The 8,816-nt window shown below is 37.8% G+C and overlaps 1 long non-coding RNA gene across 1 annotated transcript; it reads left to right on the forward strand.

Moving 5' to 3' along the window:
- The first annotated feature begins 2,844 nt into the window (after positions 1-2,844).
- Positions 2,845-4,313, forward strand: LOC138010922 (uncharacterized). The gene is made up of 3 exons (XR_011124596.1): positions 2,845-2,936; positions 3,603-3,685; positions 4,081-4,313. It is a non-coding gene; the product is annotated as an uncharacterized lncRNA (long non-coding RNA).
- The last annotated feature ends 4,503 nt before the right edge of the window (positions 4,314-8,816 follow it).

Here is an 8,816-nt window from a genome sequence, read left to right on the forward strand (position 1 = left end):
TTTCGTGTTATTTCTGGTGTGAAATTGGCAGGAAACTTATTCGTGTCCTCTTCGATCGTACGGTAAAACTGTCACTATGGCAGCGGTTGCAGTATCTCATTTTTGCATGGATAACCGCTTGTCAAAAATACTTTTTTTCAAATCCTTTTCCAAAAAAACGCTGAAGTGGTGAATCTCAAAAATCGGGATTTAGATTTGATCCGAAGTATCCTCCTTGAGTGCGGATACTTTGGATTCATGATCCGTTTTTGGATTTTGCCAAAAAAATGTACCCTAAATATTGTGAAAGATCAGAAATGCCCCTAATTAGATGCCTGATGATTTCAATAAGCGTCACGAAGTGTCCCCTTGCTCTTCTTCACTCGTGCCTCGGAACCAACCTCGTTCCCAGGGTCTCTCTTCTATGCCTCCATTGTCGTTGAGAAAAAGATTCTGGTTCAGGCTGGTCACGTGGCACTCTTCAACAAACACGGTCCCACTAGGGTAGTGTTTTCGTTATATTTTGATCCCGCAACTGGGCGAAAGCGTATTCGTTTGACAAGGATTTTTTTAAATAAGTAATCTTTATCTTACAGTTAAGTATCAAAAGAGCTCATGTTATATTATCATGTTATAGTATCAAAAGAGCTCATGTTATATTCCTACAGGAGACGAATTTCCACAAAAGCGGTCAACCTAAAAATAAGAGCTTTTGTGCCCGACAAGACAACTCCAATGTCGAGCGGTGATTGACGTTAACAAAAAAAAATTGATTTCGTTTGTAGCTAAGGTTGCTTCTACAGAACATACACTAACATAAAAGAATACACAGTCCAGGATTGTTATCAATTTTGATAACCGTGTTACGTCACAACATGGCGGCCATTGCAGAAATCGGGGGATTTTGTATACACTTCACTTTATTCGTTTTTTGTTCGGAACTAGTCAGGTTATCTACCCAAAATTCTATTCCATATGGACAACAAAGAAACATTCTTCGCCTTTGTCAAAGATGGCGCTGGCAGAGCGGGTTGAACGGTTGGAAATGTTAACTGTAAAGTGGGACAGTGCATGAAATTTGATCCCAAAGTCAGGTACGTTTTCCACTTTGTCGTTAGATTAAAGGCACTTGTAGATTTTTCCAGCATTTGCAAAAAAAATGTCGATATCTCCAAGTCTTTTACTTGACTTTTCACGTGTTTTTGCTGTTGTGCACGATCTATTAAAAATGTGCAAGGGGGTATTTTGATTTGCGATGTGCTGTTAATAATGGCGCCCATATTTGATTGATTTATTCCTACAAACCTAGGCGTTGAGATGGCGGATGCTGATGCCCACAGGAAAAAAAAAATGGCAAACTTGTGTAGATTTTGTGGCTCTACAGCGTCGAAAAAGACTGAAAGGCCTAAAAATAAATTCAAGGATGATTTTGAACGATATTTTGGTATCAATTCTGAAAAGTGCAGTGGAAGGCTTAACGCTTTAGTGACACAAGAACAATGCCTGTCAAAAAGGTGATGGCCGTTGATTCCCTGCAAAGTGTGGCAAAACACAACTTTAGTTCCATTATGTTTGGATCCAACCTGGTTATGCATTCAATTGCACGCAGCAGAGTGGCAGTGGATATTTATGGAAAACTTCATCTGGGTCGTCAGTATGACATTGTGAAATCCTGGTTAAATGGTTCCCTGCTATGCGAGAAGGAGACATTCTAACTGCCATAGATAATGATCAGGTTTTGTTAAAGAAGTGGACTGGGTGCAAAGATAAGCATGCTGCATCTTGACATGTGTGTATTATACAGAGGTTGGTACCAATGCATGATGCAGTTTTGCAAAGAGATGAGAAGCTTGCACCAAGGTAATGCAAATGCCACAATTTATAATTTATGAATCCTACCACCTATATTTTGTCATTTTGAATATTTTTTGCAAGTCTCCTCTCTGTTTAAATTGTCCATTATGGGGACTATTTTAATCATTACCAAATCCCCAAATTGTTAGGACTGAAGAGTGACTGAAATGCATGAAGAAACCGTTCTTTATCTATTAGCTGTGTTAATAAACAAAAAATGTTTTTTTTTTCCTTTTTGTTTATCAACATAAACATTTTGTACAATTATGCAGTAGCTTAATTAAACCTGACAACTGTTTTTTTAGAAAAAGCCTCGAGATATATTTAGCAGGATTTTTTCTTCAATGTGTAGTTCCATAAAATGTCCATTCCTCCCCCACAAAAGGTGCATTTTGACACCCCTTCACCAATCTGGAAATTCTAATGAGGTTTCTTTGAGTGTTTTGGTCTTTCTGCACCCTTCCTCTCCCTGGAATTTGAAATCCTTTGTGTGTGTGTGTGTGTGTGTGTATGGAGAGTTTTTTTAGTACAGGGTCTATGGATTTTCAACTTTGCATGTAAATTGAACAAAATATATTTTGATGAAAGATTGTGGACCAGATTTTCTTCACATTGACAGCTTTTTAATGGGGACTGCTTTTCATAATTATAAAATTCCCTTTATAAGGAAGATATCTGTTTACAAACATTGACATCAAATTTCTTTTGATATTTAAAAAAGCCAACCACCGAACAAAAGAACCCTTTGTTTCGGTATCCAATAAGGCTCCAGTTGGCACATTAATATTAATTGGTGATGTCATTGATATCCTCACTATATAGCAAGCTGAGCTAGAGTCAAATGCCTGAAAGAGGAGGGGTGGGCTGACTGTTTTCATAATCAACTAACACATTTGACAACATATGTACTTGCATACTCTTATTTTAATTGAGTGGTTTAATTTTAATTAAACATTTTTATTAATGTTGTTACTTGATCATACTTATTTTAAAATTCATTAACAGTAAATGGCCCAAAACATTGGAAGAAGCAAAGACTGAAACAGCATCTCCTGGATGATTTCTCTGCCACATCTGATGATGTCATGCTATTGCATAAAGAGGCAAGTAAAGAAAGATTGTCATTGACAAAATATGATAAATATTCTAAAACTTAAAATACTTTGTACATGTAAGAAACACCAACACAGTATCACAGGGCTGGTAAGAGCGTACTTCATTTGGCTAAATCACCGAATACAGTGGATGTTTAATTGTTTAAATTGTTGTTTTGGTCATTTTATGATTTGGAGTTTTGGTGTATTAATTCATCGAATGTGGTTTCTTGCATCTTCATTATTTCGTTTTCATTAAGAGGACTCTCATTTCTATTTTATTTACACTTTTTTTTTTATTTGGTTGAATGATGTGTTTCTGTCTAAAGTTTAGTACGTTCTAGAGAAATTAATACTAAAGCCCATTTGAAAGTATCATACATTTCTCTTACTTTAGAACAAAAAAATGATCCTTGAAATTTTGCTCGAAGTTGTGCAAAGACGTGCTACAAACACGTTCGTACGGTAACATGTTTTTGGTATTTAAGCCGTACACACACATACAGAGAGTCATTTCAGCGGCTTTGGCAATATTAATGTCGTACCGTGTAAATAAAACGTAATTTTCCCCTTCGTTAGACCATCGCTTCCTGTGCATTCGGCACTGAATTTAAGAGCCGTTTCAAAAACGAAATTATTTACTTACTTTTCTTTTTTCATTTTTATTTTATACAGAATGCCCCAGCTTCGCCTCCCAAGAAAAAGAAGCCGACTGATGACTGATGAAAATATCATGCCCAGTATCGAAGAATAAACGGGTTTCGACAAAACACTGACCCCCGGTCAACTGACCCCCTTACTGACCCCCCTATTGACCCCCTAAAAAATCAATGGGAAAATGAATACTGCTTACTTAAGCCTCAACATCCCTTTTTAAACAGCATTGTTCAACAATATTTAAGTCTAAGCACCCATTTTAAAAAGGTTAGTTTTCGATTATTGTTGTGATGGCCGATTACTTCATGTAAGCTAACCTTTTTAAAATGGGTGCTTAGACTTAAATATTGCTGAACAATGCTGTTTAAAAAGGGTTTTTGAGGCTTAAGTAAGCAGTATTCATTTTCCCATTGATTTTATAGGGGGTCAGTAGGGGGGTCACTAGGGGGGTCAGTTGACCGGGGGTCAGTGTTTTGTCGAAACCCAGAATAAACAGTGCATTTTAGCTTAACTGTTGTCGTCTCCTTTACTGTGTTATTTCACTCGGAACAGTTGTTAGATTAGGTATTGAAAATAATGCCTCGAAATAACTTTTCCCAAACATTCCACATTCTATGCATTTCACTGTCATATAAGCATTGAAAATTCCTTCCTCTTTGCCCCGCGTTGCACCCTATCGTCCGCCATATTGAATTTTCACGCAGTTGGTGATCAATACTGTCACGTGGACGAAAATTTGAGCAGTGATTGGCTAATGGTTTGTTTTGGTAGTGGTTATCAAAATTGATAACAATCCTGGACACCAAACACTACCTTTGCTTGATAAAAGTGTCTCTTTTATTTTACCGAAGCTAAAAATATACACGCTATTAAAGCGCTGTGCAGTGGTAAAAAAAATCTTAACGACATTGACAATGATTTACACGAAGTTGTTGAAATTTAAATATCACAAGTCAAAACTGTCTACTCGCTGTACAAGATTGCAACTTTAGGAATCACGATGTTTAACATTGGAAACAAAAACGAAAATCAAAGAAAAAAATAAAATACCTGCACTTGTTAACAGAGTTTGATTTGATGATTTGAGGTCGATACGTGACATAAGAACTTAAATAACACCACAACGGCTGATCGCTGAACACGTTTGTATCCCAAGGATAAACGTTTCGCTTGTTCTCTTGCACGACAAAATCTTTTTTACTTTAAAATTGTCGCAAACTATCAGCATTTTTCGTTGATCCGGACCTTCAGACGGGTGAAATCTTGAATGGCGCGAGTACATTTTCTGTGGCGCCCGATCGATTTTACCATATCTTTTTGCCTTTCAGGTTGAATTCAGTGTAGTACGTGTACTGCCATCAAACGTTTTGTCGTTGGTCATCTGGCCACAAAATCAATTGCGAGCTGATTCCCTTTTTCGCAATGTCGAGAAGGCCTGCCTTGCCACCCCTCCCCTACCACACATTTGGTGAACCTTCCAGATTCTGGGAGACACGTAACCAGCCTGAACCAGCGTCAGGGAACGAGGTTGCCTCGGAACTAATACAGACAATTAACGTCACAAAGTGTCCCCAAATGCTGCTTTCCAAGTAAGGATGCATTTGCCCTACGATAAAAATAACGCTAACCTTTACCCTTTAATTATTGTTGGAACTAGGTAGCAAATGCAAATGCAAATTTTCTACAATGTGCCTTAAAAATACACTACAGGAGCTCTACAGTGATACAAAACACAAGTATCTCGTAAGATCGAATCGTTTTTAGGAGTCTGTTTACCAGCCAGCCGAAATCCTCATAGACCGTATCAATAAATGGCGGCCAAGAAATTATTCTTCCGTCTTTGTGCACTTCCTCTCTTTGGAGCAAAAATTCCTCGTTCGAAGGTCTCTTGTCTGCACGTTAGCATTAAATAAAGCTTAGATAATCAGAAGCTTGCTTGGTGCTTTACATTCCGTCTCCCATATCGACACTGTTCGTAGGCCTACTCTGGGACCTTAAGTCGCCTTAAGTCGCCTTAGGTCGCCTTGAGTCACCCTAAGTCACCTTAATTCCATAAACACATTCATGTTACGGCTAGCCTAAAACAGTTGAGAATGAGTCAATAAAGTAGTGGCAGATCAAGGGAGGCATCTTAATGTAATTGTCTCTTCGTTGATTTCCAAAAAAAAAGAATAATAGGTGGGGCAGGGGGTTGCCTCCTGATACCCATTTGAAAGGTGCTGATGAGCTTAGCAAACTCCTGCCATAACACATAGGAGAAACCAGAACACACCAGAGGACATGAAGCAGAGATACATGTAAGTGTTTGCAGTAATCACATAAGTCCTGATTAGATATCTGCGAAAAGCCTTTTTTTTTTTACCTTTGCCTTGCAACATGGAGACACCACAAGAAGGATTCTAGTCTCCAGATAATTTATTTTTTTTATTTTTGGCAAGATATTATTCCATTTGCTTGTTACAAAAACAAGTATTAAGGTAATTCCCTTGAAATTGTTCTACTATCAAACTTTTTTGGAAACTTGGCATAATTAACATTCATGATATGAACATTTAAAAAATGCAATAAAAAAATGGGGTCACCGTGCTTGTTTACGCGTCAGCAGGCTCGTAAAATGGGGTATTTTTACTATTTTCGCGTTAAAAATTCGAATCGCCTTCACACAGAATTAAGTCTTGGTTACTTCAAAGACACAAAATTTTATTTTGAAAATAAAGCTTCTTTTATTTACATAAGCAGTAATGCTTCATTTACGCCGACTTTGATTCCCTGTTTGTTGGAATAGTGCACTTTTTGGGACAGTTCCGTGGTTAGCTTGAAGTCCTCGCCTTGGCCAAAATACACCCAGTACGGGAACTGTTTTCCAAAAAAATTCATGTTCTACTATCAAACCTTTTTTCTTCTTCAAATATGTTATTTATTAGACTGTTCTTAGCAAATATGTGAAAAAAAAATCGGGGGTCACCGTGCTCGTTTGAGAGAAAAGGAGCATTTATTTCGCTATCGGGCTTAGTTTGCGGAAATCTCTTCCGTTTTGTGCGCGCGCTAATGACGCGGAAATCGTGCGCAGTAGGGATGCGCAATGCAATACTAAGGAATTACCTTAAACCCATAAAAATAGTTCAGTCCTATCCTATTAATTCCTCAGCTTTGTGAGGAGCAGTGATATGATGCCTCAAAATAGTTTTGCAACTTTAAATAACAAATATAACGGATGAAATAACCAAACAACTTTAGGCTCAGAAACAAGAATTGAAATTATTTACTTTAGATGTAATACTAATGTAAGCTTAACTTTAACTAAAGAAAGAAATTTTCTATTGTAAGATTGAGAAGTCTTACTCTAAGCATTTCGTGCAATTTTGTTCGATTTACATAGTTAGTCTCGTTCAAGATGGCGACGCTTTTCACAAGCCTGAGAATACATGATTTTGTCAAGGAGAAGGGATTGAGGACGGTGCATACTATTGTTATTTCGCATACGTTCTACGCATCTCGAGAGACTCGGATTTCCTATCGGCGGTGCCTCTTATTACAGGGATATTTTTGCGCGGTTCAAAACTATGCGGAGAAAGCAGAACTGAGCAAGTGCTCTTGGAATCCAAAAAGAAAATTGGGGGTAACCATGCATTTTTCAGAGATAATTAAGCTTCAATTTGGCAAAGAACGCCGTACATTGCTTTGTATTTAAAGCTTTTTACAAATATTGTTGATTAATTATCTTTGAAAAATGCATGGTTACCCTCATTTTGCTTTTTGGATTTTAATGATACTTGTTAAGATCTACTTTTCCTGCATATTCAGGAAACCGCGCAAAAATACCTTTGAATTAGTAGGCACCGTCCTTAACCAACCTTTATCTGTTATTCCGCCACACAAAACTCCAAATCTTTATCACATATTTTGTCATCAAATTATGCATGCACGATGGGTAGATATTTTACCGCGCACAGGTGGCTCAGTTGGTTGAGCACCGGGCTATCACGCGGGAGGTCGTGAGTTCAACTCCGGTCGGACCATCACTCAGGGTCTTTAAATAACTGAGGAGAAAGTGCTGCCTTTGTAATTACATCTGCAAATGGTTAGGCTCTCTAAACTTCTCGGATAAGGAAGACAAGCCGGAGGTCCCGTCTCACAACCCTTCAATGTTCATAATCCTGTGGGACGTAAAAGAACCCGCACACTTGTCGCAAAGAGTAGAGCATGTAGTTCCCACTGTTGTGGTCTGTCTTCTGTGGTGTATCATGGTTGGGAGAGTAAATGCTCGGAGAGGGCCGTAAGTTAGAAAACTTTAACAGTTTGTTACGTCTCCCTCTTTAAAATTAAGATATCATATCATATAACAACACTGCACATCCACTAAACCCCACAACTCCGAGGAAACCTGCACGTGTAGAGCAAGTGTTACATGTACGTCCTGGGTGTACATTTTTTATATCTGATGCAGGAATAAAAAGGGAAACAGTGCCACAAAAGCTCACAATACTCTTCCTTTAAAACCGCATTGTGATGATCGATCGCGATTAGGTTTGCATTTACCGCTGAAGGGAAGGCTACCAATTCTGAAAATGTTATGGTCACGTGGCTTGACTCAAGCTCACGCGAGCCTGCACATAGAGACATGGACACTAGCTGGGAGAATCAAAATGGCGGATTTTGATGTTGTTGATGATCTCGGATAGAGAAAGAGGCTATAAAGTGTCAACAATGACCAAGAAAAAGAAGTTTCATTGAGAAAGACCTTGGCATGCGGTATCCGCTACGTTATATTGGCATGTTCTGCCTATCTGAAGAAATATAAGAACATATATTGGCTGGGTTTCCAAAAAGGAACAACCATTGTTTGATGCCATTGGAATGGTGAAAAATTTACCAAAATTTTCGTGCAAAAATTGACAGTGCAAGCTGCAGGAATCTTGCAGATAAGTTTACTAAGATAACAATAATTATTTGCGCTCATTTGTGAAATAGTTTGAGCTTAAATAGTTTGACTTCCTTGTTGTTTATTTTTGTTTAAGTTATGAATTTTCCATAAGTCTTATTTAAATCATGTTTTTCTTTTGATGAATAAATAAATAAGTTTTGTAGATATCAGAAAAACAACTTTGCAATACACTGTAACTGTAATCATGTTTAACAGTTATTTGCCAAAGGCTAGTGCGGTGAATATAAAATCATATTATTATTTCTGTAGGAAACCACTCAACCAATCAGATTGCTGGAAACTCTTTG

The sequence above is a fragment of the Montipora foliosa genome, chromosome 7 (genome assembly GCF_036669935.1).
Source record: "Montipora foliosa isolate CH-2021 chromosome 7, ASM3666993v2, whole genome shotgun sequence".
In the NCBI taxonomy this organism is placed as follows: Eukaryota; Metazoa; Cnidaria; class Anthozoa; order Scleractinia; family Acroporidae; genus Montipora; species Montipora foliosa.